Raw genomic sequence first — 21,781 nt, 5'->3', positions numbered from 1 at the left:
CCCTCCTGGGAACCCCCACGTTTTCCAGTTTCTGTGAAGCTGCCTGTGAAAAACATGCTCACTCTCCTGTAAATTAATGGCCCATTAACAGCAGATCTCTCCCGGAGGGAGGAATGGTTGTGGAAGAGATAAACTGCCCAATGCACAGAAGATAACTGCCCCACCTCTGACAGATGGCAAACACAACACACACTTATCTTGCAATCCAGGACCTGTCCTCACTGGCTGCCCCCATTCTCCAGAGTTCATGGTGCCCAGGGAGGCTGCAGCTGCCGGTGCCAGGAACAAACGAGACAGGTCTTGGTTTCAGAGATCTCCAGAATCCATTTCTGACCCCAAAAAACAGGGCAAAGGCAGGGCCTGGGGTTTTTATAGGGTACGCCAGGGATGGAGTTTGGGTTTGGGCCAGGGGAGGAGTTGTTAGCAACACAAGAAGGGTTAGATCAAATTCCTGCCTTTTAGCAACAGGGACACTCCACACAGAATGTGTCCCCAAATCCTAAATTCCTCCTCAAACATCTGAGAAATGGTGGGACTTTAGATATCTTTGATCAATTTCATTTATTTAACCATGTTTATGGTGGTTTTAAGGGATGAAGATGAGGCACAAGAAAATCATTGCCAGACCAAAAGGAGAAGCAGCCAGGTGTGTTCCCAACATGGATCACAGGAATGTGGGGGACCAGGGCTCTGCCCAATGTGGCTCCTCCAGTGGGGGATGGAGCTGGAGCAGCACACGAAGCTCTTCCTGCACTCGGGGCACTCGCAGGGCTTCCCTTACCGGTGCCTCCGTTGGTGTTGTGTCAAGGTAGAGCTCCGTGAGAAGCTCTTCCCACACTGGGGACACTCGTAGGGCCTCTCCCCAGTGTGGATGTGCCGGTGGTTGATGAGGGTGGAGTTGTGCTTGAATCCCTTCCCGCAGTCAGGGCACTGGAAGGGCCTCTCCTCTCTGTGAATCTGATAGTGCTGGAGGAGATGGGAGTTGGTCTGAAACCTCTTCCCACACTTAGAACACTCGTAGGGCTTCTCCCCAGTGTGGATCTTTTGGTGGAGGATCAGGTTGGAATGCCGGCTGAAGCTCTTCCCACACTCCCCACACTCATGGGGCCTCTCCCCAGTGTGGGTTCTCCGGTGCCTGATCAGGTTGGAGCTCCGGCTGAAGCTCTTCCCACATTCCTCACACTCGTGGGGTCGTTCCCCAGTGTGGATGCGTTGGTGCATGACAAGATGGTCATTCTGCCTGAAGCCCTGCCTGCAGTCGGGGCAGCGGAAGGGCCTCTCCTCTGTGTGAGTGCGATGGTGCTTGAGGAGATTGGAGCTGGTCTGAAACCTCTTCCTGCACTGATCACACTCGTAGGGCCGTTCCCCAGTGTGGGTCCTCTGGTGCCTGATCAGGTGGGAGCTCCACCTGAAGCTCTTCCCACACTCCCCACACGTGTTGGGCTTCTCCCCATCATGGAGCTGCTCATGCAGCACCAGCTCCGAGCTCTGGCTCCATCTCCGGCCGCCTTCCCGGCCCAGGCTGGCTCTTTCCCCCTCAGATCCCCGCCATCTGCGTTTGCAGCCCCTCCTCGTGCAGGATCTCCGGGGCTTTTCCTCCCCGTTGGGTTCCTGCGCCGTGGAGCCGCTCAAAACGGCCTCTTCCACGAGGTTCTGACACAGGGATTTGTCCTCCCTGCTCTCCATGCTCAGCTCCTGCTCTGGAGGAAGAGGGATAAAAACAGGATGGGATTTGCCTCCGTGGCACAGGCAAGGGGAAGGAGATCCCCCCAGGGCTGTCCTGCAGCCGGGGGCCGTGCTGGGCTGGGAGATGGAGCAGGACAGAGGGGGAAAGGGGCACTGACTTCCTCCTCACCTGCCTCAGTGTCCTGGGGCACCTTCCTCTTCCTCACTGCCTCCCAGGGGCTGGCAATGGGAAATCCTGGTTTGGGTAAAACAATGGATGACCACGTGGATTTTGAAGGTCCCTCTGTCCAAGTCCATCTCTACATGTCACAGGCCACCTGGGCTCCATAAAAACCTCCCAAACACCAACATTTAGCCCTGAAAAAGCCTCCAAAGAGTTCCCTGTCCCTGGTCCCTCTGGTGTTCGGGGTTCCCCCCTGTCCCAGCTGCTGGGGGTCACACTTGGATTGGGGGTCCCCCTTCTCCTCGGTGCCTGCCCTGCCCAGGCTGCTGGCAGTCCCAGCAATCCCAAAAGCTCCCCCCTCTTCGCTCTCCCCATTTCGGGATGCCGGGGCTGTTTGGGCTCCCGGGTCCTTTCTCCCCTCACTCTCTGCTCTGGGCTGCAGGGGCTCCAAGGAGTCCCCCCTGCCCCTCTCCAGCTCTTGAGGGTCCCGCCAATGGCGGCGCTCCCCCCTCTCTGGGCTCCCCACTTTGGGCTCCTGGGGGACACAGGGCTCTGCTCCTCCAGGCTGCCTCTGCCGGCAGCCACCACCGGCACCCCCTGATGTCCCCCCAAGGGGCCTTTTCCACTCAGCCTTGGACTTCTTAATTCTCCAAACATCCCCCCAAAAAACCCAACCCAGGGATCCCCCCGGGATATCTGGGCCGAGCTCCCCCTCCCCGCTCACCTGCGCGATGGGGGGGGCGATGATCCCACAGGTGGGGGCTGCGAATTCAGGTAGGGCTCGAGCACGTGGTTCCGCCTGCTCAGCCTTGATCCGCCTTTGTCCCTCCTCTTCCTCCCGCTCCTCCCCTTCCATCCCCGCTCCTTGTCCTCCTCAGCTCTCTTATCTCCACCTCCTTCTCCTCTTCCATCCCTCCCCTTCTATCCCTACTCCTCGCCCTCCCTAACCCAACCTCCTTTCCCTGCTTCTATCACTGCTCTCTCTCTGCCTTCATCCCTCCTCTTCCATCTCCCCCCCCTCCTCCCCCTCCCTAACCCCACCTCCTTCTCCCCCTCCATCCCTCCCCTTCCCTCCCTCCTCCTCCTCCTCCTCCCCCAGCAGCAGCGACACCCTCGGTGCCCCGTTCCCGCAGCCCTCCCAGCCCGCAGCAGGAGCGGAGATGGAGCCGGGACAGGTCGGGATGAGCAGTGCGGGGCTCTCGGCTGCTCCCAGCCGCTGCGGGCGGGGGGAACCCGGCCCGGGCCAAAGGAGAGGCAAACTGGGAAAACTGGGGGCTGCACATCCAAACTGGGCCTTGCTGGGGACCCTGCCTGGGCACTGCCAGCCCTTGGGGCTCCTCTCGGCACCTCCGGGAGGGAGGAACGCACCCAGGGCTGGGGGATCCCAGCAGTGGCAGCGCTGCCAGGGACTGGGCTGGACTGGAATGGTACTGGGAGTGACTGGGGCTGTACTGGGTTTGTATGGACATCATACTGGGACTGTACTGGGAGTGCCTGGGACTGTACTGGGTTTGTACTGATATCATACTGGAATCATACTGGGAGTGACTGGGACTGTACTGGGTTTGTACTGACATCATACTGGAATCGTACTGGGAGTGACTGGGACTGTACTGGGTTTGTACTGACATCGTACTGGGATCGTACTGGGAGTGACTGGGACTGTACTGGGTTTGTACTGACATCGTACTGGGATCATAGTAGGATCATACTGGGGCTGTATTGGGTTTGTGCTGACATTATACTGGGATCATGCTGGGAGTGACTGGGACTGTATTGGGTTTGTGCTGACATTATACTGGGATCATACTGGGAGTGACTGGGACTGTGCTGGGTTTGTACTGATATAATACTGGGATCAGACTGCCAGGGCAGACTGTGATCACACTGATGGAGACTGGGATCACACTGGGAGTGAGCAGGAGCCTGTGGGGAGCAAATGAGACCATGTTGGGGCACATGGGATGTACTGGGAGAAACTGGGATGGTGCTGAGGGTGACTGGCAGCAGCTGTGAGGAACTGGGATCATGCTAGGAGCAACTGGGAATGACTGGGAGTGACTGGGTGCATGCTGGGGGCCATTGGAAACTGCTGGGCTTATTCTGGGATGAACTGGGATCATACTGGCAGTGAGTCCCACTAAACTGAGGGTGACTGGGAGTGCTTGGGAGCAAATGGGATCATACTGGGGATACTGGGAGTGACTGGGAACATGCTGGAGGGAACTGGGGAACACTGGGAGATACTGGGAGTGACTGGAACAAAAGTGAGGGTGAAAGAGAGCAGCTGGAACCATGTGGAGCACAGCTGGTTCATACCAGTGGGCTGGGGGAGTTTGTTGGGAGTTTAGGGCAATTATTGGGGTTTTTGGAGAGAATTACTGAGTTTGGGGGGTGTTGGGGATTTTGGGGGGTTTGTGGATTTTGGTGGGTTTGGATTTTGGGGGATTCTATCAGCCTTTTTTGTTCGGATTTTGGGAGGTTTTTGTGGGGTGTTTTGGGTGTTGCCAAGATTTCTTTGGGTCTCGGGGTGGATTTTGTGGGACTTTTTATGGTTTTGCAGACATTTTTGCAGGGATTTGTGGGGTTTAATGAGGATTTTGGGGATTTGTTGAAATTTCAATGGATTTTGTGGGCGTTTATCGGGATTCTAGGGTGTTCTAACAGAACTTTGTGAGAGTTAATTGGGATGTTGTGGGTTTTATAGGGACTTTTGGGGATTTTAAGGAGATTTTGGTGCCTCTCAGCCCTTCCCAACATCCGGGAATACCTGCAAAGCCCCCCCAAAATTCCACTAAAAACCTCCAAAATCCCCAAAAAACCCTCTGCACACCCGCAAATCCCACAAAATACCAGTGGAACCCACCAAAATTTAAAAACACTCTTGAAAATTTCAATAAATCCCCCCCAAGAAACCCTCCACAACTACAATAAAATCCCCCAAAATCCAAAACCCCACAAATCCACAAAACCCCCCCAAATCATGTAACACCTCCCCCCAAACCCAGTAATTCTCCCCAAAAACCCCCACCAAATCCCCAAAACCCTCCCCCAAATCCCCTAAAAAAGCCCCCAAAATCCCCCCAGACTCACTGGGGCCGTCCTGGATCAGGGGGCACCGGCCGGTGGAACAGGAGCCACTTCAGGGAGCCCTCGGAGCTTTTTGGGGAGGGGGCACCATAGGAGACCCCCCAAAAACCTGAAGGGGGAACTCCTGCTGTGTCCCCTCCCCCTGAAACCCCCAGACCCCGGTTCAGGGTGGGTCTGGGACCCCCCCGGGACCCCCAAATCTCCCCCAGGTCCCCCACAGTCCCCCAAGGTTGGCCCAGGACCACTCCAGACCCAAAACCACTCCCCAAGACCCCCAAAACCTCCCTAGGACCCTCAGACTCCCCCCAGTTTTCCCCAAAATTCACCCCAGACCCACCTGAGACCCCCCAAAATGCAGACTGTCCCAAATTCCCCTCAGGCCCATTAATCCCCCCAGACTCCCCCAAATTCCCCCCAGACCTACCTCAAAACCTTCCAGATCCCCTCACAACACCCCAGTTCCTCTCAAAATCCCCTCAGACCCTCCCAGTTCCCCTCAGATCCCCCTAAACCCACCTGAGAACGCTCCAGACCATCTCAAGCTTCCCCCAAAGCTCCCTAAAGCCTCCTCACACCCACCAAAGCCCCCTCACACGCCTTCGTTCCCCCCAAACCCACCGCACACCCCCCTATTTCCAGTCAATGCCCCCAACAATCCCCCCTTTCCCCTCAGACCCGCCCCAAACCCCCCCAGTTTCCCCCCGACCCCACCTCAGCTTCTCCTCTGCCGCTTTCGCCTCACAATCACCCGCCTCCGCCTCGTGGGCAGGCTCCCAGCCAATAGCGACGCGCCCCAACCCGATTCAACCAATGACCACGCTGCATGTCCCCAAAAAACCAATCACGGCGTGGTTCCTCTCAGTAACGCCCGCCTTCCCTGCGCGGCTCCGGCCAATCAGAGGCGAGCCCTGAGCGGCGCCCCGTTCCCCGCCGCCACCGGGACCCGCCGGGCTGGGGACAGGTGCGGGAGGGTCCTGGGGGGTCTGGGGGGGCTTTGGGGAGGGTCCGGGGCTTTGGGTGGGGTCTGGGGAGGGTCCTGGGGCATTGTGGGGGGACCTGGGGGTGCGGATGGGTCCTAAGAGGGGTCTCGAGGGGGGATGGGGGGGGTCTGGGGGGATTTTGGGGAGGGGTCGTAGGAAGGTCTTGGGAGGGTCATGGGGGGTTGGGATGGTCCTGGGGGAGTTTGGGGAGGGCTCTGGGGGGTCCTGAGGGTGTCCTGGGAGGGTTTTGGAGGTTTTGGGGAGGGGCTTTGGGGGGTCTGGAAGGGTTTGGGGAGAGGTCCTGCGGGGGTCTGGGGAAGGGCTGGGGGAGCCTGAGTTGGGTTTGGGGAGGGGTCTGGAGGGTCCTGGCAGGGTCCTGGGTGGGGTCTTGGGAAGGGTCTGGGGGGGTCTCAGGGGACATCCTGGGCTGGGCCCGATTGGGATGTGGGGTCTCTCAGGGGGTCCTGGGCCAACCTTGGGGGCTCTGGGGGGTTTGGGGTTCCTGGAGGGGTCCTGGGGGAGATTTGGGGGTCCCGGGGGGTCCCAGGCCCACCCTGAACCGGGGTCGGGGGGTTTCAGGAGGAGGGGTCACAGCAGGGTGTCCCCCCCCTTACCGGTTTTTGGGTGGTCTCCCATGGTGCCCCCTCCCCAAAAAGCTCCGAGGGCCCCCTGAAGTGGCTCCTGTTCCACCGGCCAGTGCTCCCTGATCTAGGACAGCCCCAGTGAGTCTGGGGGGATTTTGGGGGCTTTTTTGGGGGATTTTGGGAGGGTTTTGGGGATTTGGGGATGGCTTTTTTGGGTTTTGGGGAATTTTATAGGGAGTTTAGTGGGAATTATTGGGGTTTTTGGAGACAATTACTGAGTTTTGGGGGTGTTGTGGATTTGGGGGGTTTTGGAATTTGGGGGATTTTTTTGGGGATTTGTAGGGGGTTGGTTGTTTTGGGGCATTTATTGAAGTTTTTGGGAGTATTTTTTAAATTGAGTGGGTTTCACTGGTATTTTGTGGGATTCTCTGGGGTTTTGGAAGATCTTATTGTAATTTTGGGGGGATTTTGGGGGACCTTGGGTGGTCTGAGGGGGCTTTGGGGTTGTCCCCAGTTGTGGGGAAGGGCTGAGAGGCACTAAAATCTCCTTCAAAGCCCAGAAAATCCCAATAAAACCCACAAAATCCCAATTAAATCTCACAGAATCACATTAGAACACCCTAGAATCCCAATCAAAGTCCACAAAATCTATTGAAATCCCAACAACCCCCCCCAAAAATCCCAATTAAACCCCACCAATCCTCCTAAAAATATCAATTAAACCCCACCAATCCTCCCAAAAATATGCCCAAAACAACAAAAAGTCCTACAAAATCCCCCCAAGACCCAAAGAAATCTTGGCAGCATCCAAAAAAACCCCACAAACCCCCCGCAAATCCCACCAAAGAACAAAAAAAAAATCCTCAAAATTCCTGGACCTGCAAAGAATCCTAATAATGCTCCCAAAAATCCAATAAAATTCCCCAAATACCCCAATAAAACCCCCAAAATTCTGGAGACTGTCACTGTCCTGGTTCAGGGCAAGTTTGGGAGAGAACCCCCCAAAGGGGCTCCTCTAGGAAAGCAGATTCAGTCGCCCCTCCCCCAACCGGTCCGGGAGAAAATACCTTTTTGGAGAAAAGTGGAAAAACCTGTTCATTAAACAATAAAACTTAAACAATATTAAACAATGAAACTCTTACTGCTCCAGAAGAGATGACAAACTCACCAAGTCCCCCCTGGGTTGCAGTTCAGCTCACTCAGTCTCTGCTCAGCCCCTCCGGTGCTGGAAATGCCGCGGCTCAGGCCCGGCCCGGGGGCCACAGGTGGAGCTGCCGGTGCTCTGCTGGTGTTCAGTCCAGAGCAGGTGTGAACAGGGCCACAGAAAAGGGAAAAACCACAGTCTAGAGAACTTCTTTGCCTCACCTAGCTAAACTAACTAAAAGCAAAGGAGAGCTCTGTCCCGCTGTCTATCTGCCGACAACACAGTCCAGGAGCAGGAATGTGGAGGAGTGAGTTGTGTCTGAAAACAAACTGCTGCTGCTTCTCTCTCTCCTTCACTCTCTGGAACAAGTCTTAAAGGTGCAAAACTTATTATTCAGCACAAACAGAACAAGACGACTGGGGATAAAAGCATCATATAGTCAACCTATAACACTGCTACACTCAGGGAGAACAGAGCAAGTTCTGTGAGGCACAGTGGTGAGTGGAGAGTGAGGGGAGGTGGTCTGTCATTCTGACCTGTTCAGAGTTTCTCTGGGATTTAACCTTTCTCAGGTGGAGGGTCATCACCTTCCAACCTTTCCCTTAAAAAGTGACCAGGTGCTGCTGAGAGCAGATGGATCCACCACAGCCCAGCTCCACATTTGTAGACAAGGACTCACGTTGCTCATTCCACCAACCCAGCAGCATTTTCAGGGTCACAACACCTCTGCCTTTCCCTGTCAATCTTATAACTCTGAGATGCCCTAGGACAGATTTGTACCCTGGACTGAAGTTCCCAGCTTGGACTGAAATCTCAGGGAGACTTCCAGATGTTCCTATGATGGCATTGGATGAAGGGAGATGCAGCTCCTTCCCTGGCTGCACTGACAGCATTGCCCAGAGCCGGGCACTGGGGACAGCGTCACCCTGAGCCAGCTGTGCCCCCTGCCAGAGCCCCCAGGGCCAGGCAGCTGCTCCCAGCCCTGTGCCCTGCAGAGGGAACTGGGCCCGGGGCTGCAGAGCTGCCCCACAGCTCTGCTGCAGCTCTGCCTGCACAGGAGGGGCTGCACGCCTTGGAGCCCCGGCCCTGAGGGCAGAGGCTTGGCTGGGGGCACAGGAGGGAGGGGACTTGTTCAGAGGGAGGGGCTGCACTGGAGGGGATCCTGTGGACATCTCTGATCTCTCCCTGCCACAGCATTTCTGAGTTTGGTTTTCTCTCATTGCCTGATCTTCTGTCTTCCTGGAGATTTTCCTCCTGCAGGTGTTTCCCTGTGCCTGATCTCTTGTGCCAGCACTCACAGACCCCAAATCTCTGGGCACTCTCCTTGGCTTGACAGAACCCTCCCTGTTTGCAGGGCACTGGCTGGGGCAGGTTCTGTTTGCAGCTTGGAAAAAGGACAGCTCAGACTGAGTCTGATGGCTCCAGCAAATGTGAATCTTGGGCTGTCCATGGGCAGAGTGGCTGCTTTGGCGGGGCTTGACAGCTGGCCTGCAAGCAAAGCTGAGTTAATAGAAGAAATAACAATTGATGATTTTCGGTGTATCCATAGCAAGGAAGAAGACAAGGCCGTCAGCATGGAAACCGATTAGAAAAGATACATGAGAATTTTTGTAAGCTAGACTATGTGCCTAAGTGGATGTGTATACGTGCCTTATTAAATTTCTGTTAAACTTTTGCCAATTATATTGACGCTGATTGCTTTGCACCAATGAATATAATAAGTTATTGTAATGTAGTTAATGACTTAAGATCACGCTTTGTTAAGGGTGTATAAACTGGAGAACATGCAGAATAAAAACTTTTTTTCTTCCTGGACTTTGGTCACGTGTGTATGTCACGTCCGGCCTAACGGTGACATTTGGTGCTACCCTGACCTGATGGAACTGCCGGGCGAGGGGCAGTGAGCACAGAGCCCAGCGAAGCTGAGAGCAGCGGGGAGCAGCTGCCAGTCCAGACCTGATTCTGACACCTGGAAAAAAGGTGAGCTGCTGGGAACAATGGGAAATAATTTAACAAGCGAAGAACAGATTGTTTTATCTACATGGAAAACGTCCTTAAAAACAAAAGGAGTTAAAACAACGGACTATGCTCTGCATAGTATTTAAATATGGGCAAAGTCTCAAAATTTTAAGACTGATGTAACTACTGCTTTTAGTGTTAGAGCTTGGAAAGAAGTTGGAGAAAAACTCTGGAAGTAATTCAGAATGGGGATAAAGCAGCTGCAGATTTATCTCCTACTTGGAGGTTGCTTTATAACACCTTAAAGGAGTGGAAAGCAGAGCAGGACAAGAAAGACCTGGAGGAGGAACTCGTAGCTGCTGGGGAGCAGCAAAGGGGAGAAGCTCAGCCTGAGTGTTCTGCTGGGATTTTTTCTGCAGAGACTGTTGCTGGGTCTGTTGCTACGGGAAAAGTTGATAAGGCTTCTTCGTGTTTGTCTGCAAAAGGCTTCAAATCCACGTACCCCTCCCCCATAGAGCCACTAGCTGAACTTAATGTTAAATCTCACTCTGAGTCCTCGGCACAGTGGCCGGCTAAGATGACCTTAAAAAAGAAATAAATTGAGCCATCTGCTCCTTTGCTTGATTCTGACTCTGAACTGCATGAACACATGGAAATATTAACTCTTTCTCCTCCTTTGTTTTCTGATTCTGATAGTGACCATGAGGAAATTACAGGGATTAAAAGGTCTGACTTAATGCATACTTCTGTTTGCTGTAAAACTGGTAATAGAAATAAGCTTTGTAGAACTGGTAGTAGAAATAACCTTGGTAAAACTGGTAGTAGAAATAAGCTTGGTGTTTCAAAAGCTCAGCCTTCTGATAATGTCACTGTAACTGTTCGTGATTCTTTTCGGTGCTGGGACTATGTTAAAAGGAAAGCAGTTGAGATAGGAGGCTGGGATTTAATGGAGAAAATAGGCACACCAAAGGGCTTGGATGCTCTTGATATGGATGCTAATAGTGTTGCTACTAGTGTTGGTAATGGTAAAATGGCTTTTCCTGTGTTTAAAGCAGTTCCTAATTCAGGATGAAGTGATAGTCATGAGGTTTTTGCATGGAAGGTTGTGCAGGATCTTCAGTCTAAAGTAGCTAAATTTGGTATTAATTCTGTTGAAGTAATGCAATTAATTCATATTGTTAATACAGATTTGCTGTCTCCTTATGATATTGTGCATTTGGCAACTGTTTTGTTTCAACCAGTGCAGTATAACGTGTTTCAAGAAAATTGGAGGCAATTAGCTGAGCGAACAGCTTTAGATAAAATGAAACTACCTCAGCAGGACCCTCGTCCTGCTGTAGGAGTTGATGTTTTGCTTGGTCAAGGGCCTTTTTCTAATCCAGATTTACAGGCACGGTGGGATCCCCTGGTTTTAACACAGGCTCAACAATTAGGTATGAACGCTATAAAACAATGGAAATGGCAGATCCAAAACAAAAATATGTCACTATAAAACAAGGTCTTAAAGAACCTTTTCTGCCATTTGTAGAAAAAATTGCTGCAGCAATTGAAAAACAGATAGAGGATGAAAAATTAAGGGAGATTCTATGTAGGCAATTAGCCACTGGCGCAAGGTGGGAACTGTTCCTCCTCACCTCCTCCCTCATCTCTGCTCTGAGTTCTTGGACTACAGCAGAGACATGAGCCTGCATCAGGCCATTGATCATACTTTCATAATTTCTAAGCTTGTTGCCAACAGAGCCCACTGTCTCTCGGTTGGTATCGGCATTAATTGTTGCAATGAAGGTGATGTATTGAGATGGCCCCAGATTTGCCAGACTCCAACACATTTGCCCTGTGCACCTAACCTTGTCGGGGTCATTATCATGCTGTCCATCCCTCCCAAAGAGTACCTCCAATACTGCCACTTCTCTCAGCTGCTGGATCCCTTCCTCCCCCCTCAGAGGGTCTTCCAGCACATTCCATGGTGGTGCTCCTGCATTCCCTCCCTGCGGACAAACCTCTCTCTGGAACTCACTAAAAGCTGCTCCCAGAGGGAAAGGGAGCCTGGCTCCCTTACAAAAATCTGATTGATACCTGAGTCCTGGGTCAAGGGTCCCACATTCCTTGCCTCACCACCATCCAGTTGCACACCTGTACCCATAAGGTCCCAGACCCAGAGTAACCAGATTGTACAAGCCTCACATCCCCTTTGTACAATGACTTTGTGCAGATTACAGAGACTTTTGTACATCAGGGACTCAGTGATGATCTCAACTCTTGTCTCTCCTGTGGGTTGTGAGGGCCCTCCTTTCTTATGCTCATCTGGGTGCTCTGGCTTCATCTTAGATCTCCTTGTTTCCACTGAGGCAACTGCTGCTGGCTGTGATTGCCTTTGCAGTTCAGCTGGAACCTGGACAGTTGTAACATCTGTGGATTCCACTGCTGCACCATCAGACTCTCCCTCTTTGAGGCAGGGGAAGGGTTTTTCACCAGCTGTGGAAATGTACTCCTTCAGCATCTGGCCCATCTTTTTCTCTAGAACCCCCACCCAACCTGGGTGGTTCATTTCTGAGATGGGCTCTGGGGCAGGGTCAGTCTCTGGGACAGCAGCATCCCTTGTCTCTGGGGTAGGTGTCAGCGTGGTTATCCAGGTTAATCTTCCCTTATCTCTGAATGCTAAATGTAACAGGCCTATCAGCAACACCAACCACTGTATGATATCATTAGCATTTAGAGTGGATCTGAACCCTTTGAAAACTGGTGGGGCAGACCCAAAGGGCTGGGTGAAGGGCTGGGAGAAAATTTCCCCCAGTGTCATTTCCTCACAGTAAGTACCATTATTAAAGTAACCCCAAAACATACACTTAGTGTCTCATAGCTCTGAATCCATGTGCCTGCCTTCCAGAGGAAGTTAAAAATCCATTAATCCCTCACCTTATTAAGCCATAAATCAAACTGGATAATAGCCACAGCAGCCTTAGTTATGGTGAGCCTGTGTTCCCAAGGATGGCCAGGCTGCTCCTGATGGGGCAGAAGGAAGAGCTCCAGGCCCTCTGTGAGGGTGGTGAGGGCAGCGGGCTGTCAGCAGGGGCTGGCTGGGTGAGCTGCAATCCCTGGGCAGGGAGCTGCAATCCCTGCCCTGGCTGTGGTGGGCTTTGCTCCTTGTGTGGACGAGGGGTGCTGTGGGCAGAGCACACAGAGATTTCAGGGATGCGGGCAGGGGGATTCATGGCCGGCACCTTGCAGCTGATCCCCTTGGCCCCTCCTCTCTTGTGGCCATGGCAAGAGCTAGGTGGGATGGCTCTGGCAGAAAGGTCTCCTTGGATTCCTGCACATCCAGGTTCTGACTGTGGCTCTGTTCCTGTCTCTTTCAGCCCTTCAAGGCCTGAGTGAAGACAACAGCCCCTCCTGCATAAGCATATTGTTCAGGTGATATTTGAGGGAAGAGCTGAACTACTTTCATCTGCTGGCTCAGAAGAACCAGTGTCTCTTTAAGACCTCCAGATCCCTTGGAAGGTGAGACCACCTGGAGACCAGAGGAGATCAGCTGGAGCTCCAGGCACAGCTGATGACTGGCACAGCTGAGCCTGTGGGAAGCTCCCATAGCTCCTGCCTTCTCTCTTGCTGTTGACAGCCCTCAGAACCTGCCCATCCCCTTTCTTCCCTCCCAGCTCATCCCTTTGCTTCGCCTTCCATTAATAAACAGTTTGGCTTCTTTGCTTTACCTGCATCTCTGTGGAGCTGGAGCGATGCAAATCTGGAGCCCTGGGACACGCAGGCCTCTCCTGCCATTCTCTTCCACACTGTGGTTTTTGCACAGACACAGAGGAACGAGGGCAGATCAGGCTGGAAAGGTCCCTGTGCTGAAGGTCCAGTTCCACAACACTGTGGAGTTACAGATCTTGCTGAGCACCCTGGAGTCCCTGGACTTTGGAATAGCAAACCTGAGGATGCTCTGAACCCACCTGTGAGGATTCCATGGCAAGCATCCATGGAGGGCAAAGGAGCTTGGAATGCTGGAAGGTTTCAAGAACAGCTTCCTGAAAGCACAGCAGTGCTCCATCCCTGCACAGGATCAGGAAGAGGGCAGAACCAGAGACCATCTGGGCTTAACAGAGAGCTTTGGGTGTGCCTAAGGGCAAATGAAGCAGCAGCAGGGTGCCTGAGACTCGGAGGCGCGACCGTGCCAGTGCCCAGAGCGCTGTCAGGCAGTGCTGGGATCCCAGGTGTGGTTCTGGTCCCCACAACCAAGGAATGGCAGCCCCAGGCTCAGAGCCAGTCAAAAGCCAAACAAGTGAGACCAGAGGGAGGGCACCTTTCCAGTTTCTCTTGGGCATGGCTGCAAAACAGCCCCTGCTGCTTCTTCCTCTGCCTGTGTTTGGGGTGTGCTGGTGGCAGAGCCAGCCAGGTTGTGCTCTGCCTTCCAAAGCCTGTTGGGAGCCAGCATGAAAAGCGCTGCGTGCACAGCTGAGAGTCCTGGAAGGTGCTAGCAAGAGCATCCTGCAGGAACAGGGCTCTGGGCTCTGGCTGGGAACAGCCTGGTTTTGCTGCTGTGACCGCAGGCAGGAGTTGAGGCAGGTGAAGAGGCAGTGGGCAGCTTGTGTTTGTAGAGGGCCTGGGGCTGCACCTCTGAACCTCCACCTGGAAACACACTTGGGGGAATACGAGCTAGAGCTGGAGTGCCTGTCCTGAAAGGACCTGAAGTTATTCAGCCTTGCCAGCTTTTCTTAAGAGTGTATTAGGGTTCCCCAGGAAAGGAAAACATTTGGGGAAATGCCTTTGGAGGAAAGGGGCTTGCTTCTCAAGGAAAGTGCTTCCCAGGGAGCTCCCAGTGAGGTGGGAAGGGTGATCCAGGAACCATAGGCCTGGCAGCCTGAGCTTGCCACAGAAGAAGGTATTGGGGCAGATCCTTCTGAGTGCCATCCCACGGCATGTGCAGGGAACCAGGGGGTCTGCTGGAGGGTGGGAAAGCTCTGCAGAGGGACAGGGACAGCTGAGGGTCCTGGCAGGGTGTTGAGGGCTTCTCTGTGGTAGTTTGGGGGTGTTGGTGTTTGTGGGTTGTTGGGGAAGGAGTTGTCTGGAAGGTGAGAAATGTAGGCTGGAATTTGAGTCAGTTTGAAAGCAGCATCTGTGGTTTGGCACAGATTTGGTTACAGAGGGCAGAAAGAATACCTGTGACTATTCTTGTTCATGGTCCTGATTCTCCTGCAGGGGACAAGAGGGGAGAGCTGTACTTTACTGGCCACTTAGATATCTGTACCAGGGGGAGGATTAGCCCTTTTGCCATCTACTCATTTGTTTGGGCTACTTTTGTAACACTGAGTGGACTTTAATTTCTTGAGAGCTTTTATTCTTTAAGAGAATTAGGATAATATCATCTCTTCATAGAAAACCATATGCAAAAAAAAGAATGGCCCTTTTTTTACCTCTGTACAGTGTAATTTTAAGTGACTCTCAGTGAATGATGTTAAGGCAAATGAGTTGCTGCTTTGAGACAGGAAGCAAAATTCCAACTCGTCACGTTCTCAGGCCATCCCAATGAAGTTGGGAAGTTTGCAACTTTTTGGAACTACTTGAGTTCAGCAACGGGAAGTAATGCTTTTCTGAAGTGAGGATTCCTAAATGCCAGATTCTTCTGTGCCTTTGCCACTAAGGTGTTTTTGTGCTGAAGGAAATGACTTCAATGAGAAAATCATTTCAGCATGGAGTGAGAGCTTCTGACCGAGACCAAGTGTTGCCAGCAGTGTCTCCAGGTGCTCCTGCCAACAGCTCCTGCAGGAAGGAGCACAGTCCCCAGTGCCTGTGGGCTTTGGCTCCCTCTGGCACAGAAGCCCCCCGGGGGCACAGGTCTCTGGGACAGGAGATGGGCACCAGCGCTGCCAGGGCTCGGAGGGTGGTAGGTCTGCTTGGGCAGGGACTCTGCCACACCTGCTGATGTCAGCACTCTCCAGGCCGCAAGGGTCAAAGCAGCATTTATACCCTGGCCCCCACGTTCCATGTCCGTGTCACACCCGTGGGTTTAGGATGGCCACTGGCCAGGATGTGTCCCAAGGAGGCCGAGCCAGCTTCTGTGGAAGGCCCTGTGCCCTGCCCAGCAGAGCACTTGGGGTTACTTCTGCTGCCCTGAGCCCACAGAGCAAGGCAGCGTTTGCTGATGGTTTGAGCTGTTCCTAAAGACCCTGTTGGGCTGTCTTAGACATCTGGGGTGAGAGATTCCTTCAACCTGGGCCACTTTGGGTGGGCTGGGGGCGGCCCCAGGGCAAGGGGCAGTGTGGGCAGGGGCCCTTTGTGACACGGAGCAGCGTGGGCACTGTGGCATAGAACGGGTGTCCAAGGGCCCTTTGTGACACGTGGTGACATAGGAGCTGGCAGTGACAAGAGCACACCACAGTGCTCAGAGCACACAACGGGACAGGACAGGACAGAGCGGTGCCGTGAGGAGCCCCCACACAGCGCGCTCGTTCCTGTCCAAACCGGAGCCTTTCCAAGGCGTTATTCCTGCAGCTGAGCTCGAGACCAGACCACAGGACTTGCCGACCCGTGGTCTCCCTGAGCCTTCTCTTCTGCAGGTGCCCTTGAGGGCAGAGTGTGGGATTTGGTGCCCCGGAGGCATCTCCCATCCCTGCTGCTGGTGCCTTCGAGGCCAGACCACAATCCTTGACAGGAGTCTCCTGTCCTTGTGGCAGGAGCCCTTGGGACCGAGTGCAGGACTTGCAGTTCTTTAGCCTTCCTGTGGCTTCTTTCTTGAAGGTGCCTTCCAGGCACGACTGCAGGACTGGGTGACTTGGAGATTTTCCAAGGCATCTCTCCTGCAAATACCAACAAATCCAGTCAGAGACATGGAGAAGAGACCCCCGAGAGTGCCCAAGCTAGCCTGGGTGGAGGAGGAGGAGGAGGAGGAAGAAGGCCCTGGAGCTGCCCCAGCACAGGAGACTGAAGAGGTGGTGCCGTTCCAGCCACCGCAGGAGGGTGAGTGGCAGAGCTGAGCTGCAGGACTGGTGCCTGCAGCTGGCTTGACCCGATGCCATGCCATGCCATGCCATACCATGCCATGCCATCCCCTGGGGACATGCCTACGGACAGGACAGAAGAGGGGCCAGGCAAACACCCCGCAGTGGCCGTGCTCCATCCTCCTGGGACTTCCTAGGGCTCTCCCTGCCTGGGGAGAGCAGGGCTGGGCTGTATTCTTCGGCCTCTCCCGCAGCCCCTCAGCTCTGTCTGCGCTCACTCTTTGCCAGATGCAGCCGTGGAGCGCACGGGAGAGCAGGAATCCAGCCATGGCCGCTTCCGCAGCACAGCTCAGGTACCTGCAGCCATCCCCACCTGGGCTGGGCCTGCTGTCCCTGCTCAGCCGAGCACCGTGTGTGCAGCATTCCATGAAACATCCCTGCCTTCCTGCCCTTCTCCTACAGTTCATCTTCCAATTCATGAAGAGAATGAAGGAGGAAGAGACCATCGCCATGGGCACTGGGCTCAGACCATACTCACCCATTTTCCAGACTAAGACCAGTGCTGCCCTGCTGTGTATGCTTGTAGAGGAAGATTTTTACAATCCAACGCAAGTAAGCAGCCTGTGGGCTGGGTTTGATTCTCCCAAAAATTGCTTGGCCTCCCAAGCCATTCATGCTGGTTGCTGTGAGCCTTTGAGGCCACATGGCAGTGTGGTGGCAAGGGAAGCACTTCTCTGGGGACACTGGGGGACATTCCTCCTTCTGGCAGCTTTCCAAGTCTCCCTTGGCCTTCTCCAGGTGCCTGCCATGGTGAGGTACATCCACCAGTGGCTCATGGCCAATGATTCTGACGTGCACAGGCTGGACAAGCCCCTGCTGGATCTCACAGAAGCACAGCCAGATGACGCAGTGGTGACGCTCCTGCGTGTGGCCCCGTCCTGTGACAGGTATGGGGCCCACCTGCCCAGAGGGCTCAGGGCTCCCCAGCCCATCACCCTGTACAGCCTGTCCCAGGTGTCTGACCAACAGAGAGTTCCAGGGCCCTCTGGCTGCTCCCTTTCCCAGCCCTGGCATGTCAGCCCCTGAGCCTGCTGCCATGCTCCCTCCCTGCCCCTCAGAGCTCTGTGCCCAACGGGCTGGGCTGCCTGGGTGCTGCTGGCGAGGGGCAGTGGGCAGAGGCAGAACTGGCAGCCAGCTCAGCTCCCCCTCGGTGCTCTGTCTGAGACTACCTGAGACGGAGCTCTAACCCCACAGAGCTGCCATGGCCATGTGGAAGACCATCATGGGCTCAGCCAGGACTGTGGAGCTGGTGCAGCTGACACTCCTGGATGTGCTGGGGAGCTGGCCAGAGCACAGCACGTGCACCTCCGATGGGGACGAAACGGGTGTCTTTGCCCTGGCTGTGAGTTTCTGACACTGGCCTTTGCTCTCCATCCCCCTTCCCCCACTGCATCTCCCTGCCTCAGGCGCTGGCCTCAAACCTGGCCCAGGGGCAGCTTCAGGCCCGCCAGGCCCCGTGCTCCCCCTGTGTCTCTCTGGGCCTCTCCCTGCCAAGCTCGGGCCCTGCCACACGGACACCTCAGCACTGAGCACTGTCTCGGGGGTCTTTGTTCTTTGCAGGCAACTGTGGTGATGTGGAAGATCCTCCAGGTGCCCTGTATCCCACGTATATTGAAGGTGTATTTCCCCCGCCTCTTTGTGCATCTGCTCTTCCAAGTGTTCTTCAGCACTCTGGATATGCCAGAGGAGGTCATTAACTTCTGGAAGCAATGCCAGGAAGAGCACGGCCTTGCCACCAGCCCAAACAGGTGCTCCATCCTGTTTTCCTGCCACGTGGCCTGTGAAGGAGCCAGTACTGCCAGTGTGACCTGGGCTTTGCTCTGCACACAGGTTTGCAGTGCAGACCCTGAAGTCCCTGCTCTGCCTTCTGCGGTGTGAGGATGTGGTGGTGGCAATGGAACGCAGGCGTGGCTGGGACACGCTGCTCTCTGTTGACACCCACCACTTTGCCGTGGCTCTGCTGGGCAGGTGAGACCCCTTCTCCCCACTGCCTCTGACATTTGTGCTCTGTGCCCAGGTGCTCCACACAATCCCCGTGGTCGTGGGCTACAGGGCCCTGTCACTGAGGAATGGCCAAGCACACTGGGAAAGGCAGGGAGAGGAGGGTGCCCATGAGCAACCAACTCCCACATGGCCCAGGGCTCCTTGCTGGAAGGCTGGTGGGGAAAGATTTCAACTCTGTGAGTCACTCCTGGCAGAGGTTTGCCCACTGGCTCAGGGTCTTGTTTCCTTTTTCCTCTTGTCAGAGAAATTTGCCAATCAGACATACACTTTTGTTCCGAGATTGCATTCTACCTGCTCAGCATGCTCGGCAAAGAAATGCCATACTGGGATTTCCCTGCCCTGGCATTCCTTGTGGAGGTGAGCCTCAAGGCCAGCACTGCCTTGCTGAGCTGCCTCCCAGCTCTCTGCCCTCTCGTAGCCACAGCTGCCAGGACGGTGCCCATGCCCTGTGCTGCTGCCTGGGCCCAGCCCTGTGCGGTTCCGGGCTCCTGCTGGCCGGGTCCCCTGTCACTGCCCTGTGCCTTTCAGGTCCTCGAGTGCCTGGACTTGAGGGAATGCAGTGACAGTGTTCTGGAGATCATGTCAGAGAACCTGCAGAGCGAGCACAGGGCGAGGCGTTACTTGGCCCTCAGAGGCCTCGTAGTGCTGGGCAAGAATCCCTTGATGGTGAGGAGGGGACAGTGGCTGAAGCCGTGCAGGCAGCGTGGGGCTGGGCAACGCAGTCGCTTGGCCTTGCCTGTGCTTTGGGTGCTGGGGCAGCTGCTCCCAGCTCTCCTGCCTCCTGCTTCAGCTGCCCGAGTGCTTTGGGAAAGGCCTTTGGCATCTGGGCCCAGCAGCAGCAGGGTGGTGTTTCACAAACTTGTGTTCCACGCAGGCTGAAAAAATGGGGAGCCTGACTGAAAGTCTTGTGGAGCTCCTGGAGGAAAATGATAGTGACATGGTCAGGATGACCATTCTTCTACTCAGATATTTGCTCCTGGATAATGGTGCCCAAATACCCACCCCCATCGCTCTGCAGCTGGCTGAGGCACTCCTGCCACTCTTTGACTGCGTAAGGCTCTGTGCCCACGGCCACTGGCTGCTGCCAGGACACTCGGTGCCCTGTGGAGATGCAGCCCTGTGCCCTGGGGGGTCTGAAGCAGCTGATGCTGAGGTCTTTTGCCCTTGCTTTCATACAGGATGATAGCCAGGTGCAGCTGAGCTCCATGTGTGTCTTTCAAGAGATGCTGGACTTATTAACGCCAGAGGGAAGAAAAGCCCTGAAGTCACACGTGCGCCAGAGCCTGCTCCCACTCTACTTCCACTGCCATGATGAGAATCAGCTTGTAGCTGAGGTGAGGACTTGTGGCTGGCTGCTGTCCCCACGGTAGGGGGCTGGGCTGCCTTCTGCCCTGGCACTTTGCGGGCTGCAGACTCCTCCAGGCTGTGGCACTGGGATGCTCCTGTGCCCTGGCCTGTGGGGCCATCTCCACATCTCTGCTGCTCCCCAGGCCTCCCGGGAAATGCTGCATTCTTCAGCCAGATTCCTGAAGAGGAGGGATCTCGATCAAGTGCTACAGGCGGATCAGACATGGAGGTTTGGCGAGAGCCTGGTAAGGACTGCCAAGAATCCCTGGCCTCAGCCTGGAGAAGGCTCCCAAGGGCGGTGCTGAGAGTGCGGGGCGGGCAGCTGTGCCCCTGCCCGCTGCTGCACGCCGAGGCCGCGCAGGCTCTTCTCCAGGCTCCCGTGGGCCCGAGCCGGGTGCCCGTGGAGCCTCGGCCCGGCGGAGCTGCGGGGCGGGCCGGCACCGCGGCTCCCCGGGCAGCAGCCGGCCCTCTGCCCCCTCCCCTCGGGAGCCCAGCGCCAGCGGCTGCTGGCCGCGCCTCAGGGCTGTGCGGGCAGGGGAGGCCGGGGCTGGGCGCAGGCAGCGCCCGGCCGAGGGGCTGAGCCCGCGCCAACCCTTCCTTCCCTCCCGCCGCTCTCTCCAGCTGGCAGAGGACAGGAGCGGAGCGGCCGAGCACCTGCGCCGGGCCTTGCGCTACCTGCAGAGCCCACAGGAGCCCCTGCGAGAGGCGGCCATCAGGTTCATGGGTGAGCCACGAGCCCGGGCTCCCTCCCCGGCCCGCTCCAGCTCGGCCCCAGCCCCGCCTGCTGCCCCGGCAGTGCCGGCCGGGCCCGGCTCCGTGGAGCCCCGGCTGGCCTCGGCGCTGCTGCCGCCCTCTGGCAGCCGTGCCCTGTGGCGGCCGCGTGCAGCCAGGGCCCGGGCTGAGCCCTGCCGGGCCAGCAGGCCGTGTGGCCACAGCACCGGCAGTGCCGCCGGCAGGGAGCTGTGCCGCTGGGGCTGTGACAGGCTCTGTGTTCACAGGGATGGCTGGGCAGTACCTGAGGGGGAAGAAGGAAGAGCTCCAGCTCATCTGCACTGGTGAGTGAGGGCAGCGGGCTGGCAGTGGGGGCTGGTGGGGGCAGCTGCAAGCCCTGCCCCGGCTGCAGAGGGCTCTGCTCCCTGTGCGGACGAGGGGCAGCGTGGGCAGAGCACACTGAGATTTCAGGACCACGTGGGGGATTCGTGGCCAGCAGCTTCGGGCTGGTCCTGTTGGTCCCTGCTCCCTCCTGGCCATGCCTAGAGCCGGCTGGGATGGCCCTGGCAGGGGGCTCTCCTCGGGTCTCTGCCAATCTGGGATCTGACCATGGCTCTGTTGCTCTCTCTTTCAGCCCTTGAACACCTGACAGAGGACATCAGCAGTGCCGTGTCAGACATGGCACTTCAAACATTGTATGTCCTCCGGGCACTGCAGAGTGAGCGATATACCCTCTTCCAGAGGCTGCAAGATCAATTCCGCAGGGCATGGAGGACACGGCCTCGTCTGTCGGGGCTCGACTGGCTGCGCTGCTGGAGCTCTGCAGAGAGCTGAGCCCAGAGGCTCTGTCTGCTGGGGCCACCTGAGCCAGCGGGAATTCTCTATTTCTTTAGGATTGTTCTTCTTTTTGTTTTTTTTCTTTAGTCTATGAATATAGAATGTGTTATAATACACAGACTCCCAGGAGTTTTCTTTTGCTGCCCAGGGTCTGCAGGTCATAGGGGAAGAGGGGGAAAAGGGTGCCTGGGCTCAGCCAGCTGCCCAGACGTGCAGTGTAGCAGGGAAAATGGTCAGAAGGCCCTTGGCCTTTGGTGGTCCTTCTGAAGCCTTTGTGCTGCCGA

General features: G+C 55.6%; 1 pseudogene; it reads right to left on the bottom strand.

The window, feature by feature from the left end:
- Window positions 1-21,781, bottom strand: part of LOC132334622 (zinc finger protein 850-like) — an 860,268-nt pseudogene that overhangs the window by 528,224 nt on the left and 310,263 nt on the right.

Source organism: Haemorhous mexicanus, chromosome 16, assembly GCF_027477595.1.
Source record: "Haemorhous mexicanus isolate bHaeMex1 chromosome 16, bHaeMex1.pri, whole genome shotgun sequence".
Classification (NCBI taxonomy): domain Eukaryota; kingdom Metazoa; phylum Chordata; class Aves; order Passeriformes; family Fringillidae; genus Haemorhous; species Haemorhous mexicanus.
The sequence above is the reverse complement of the archived record's forward strand: the minus strand, read 5'-3'. Positions and strand labels throughout refer to the sequence as shown.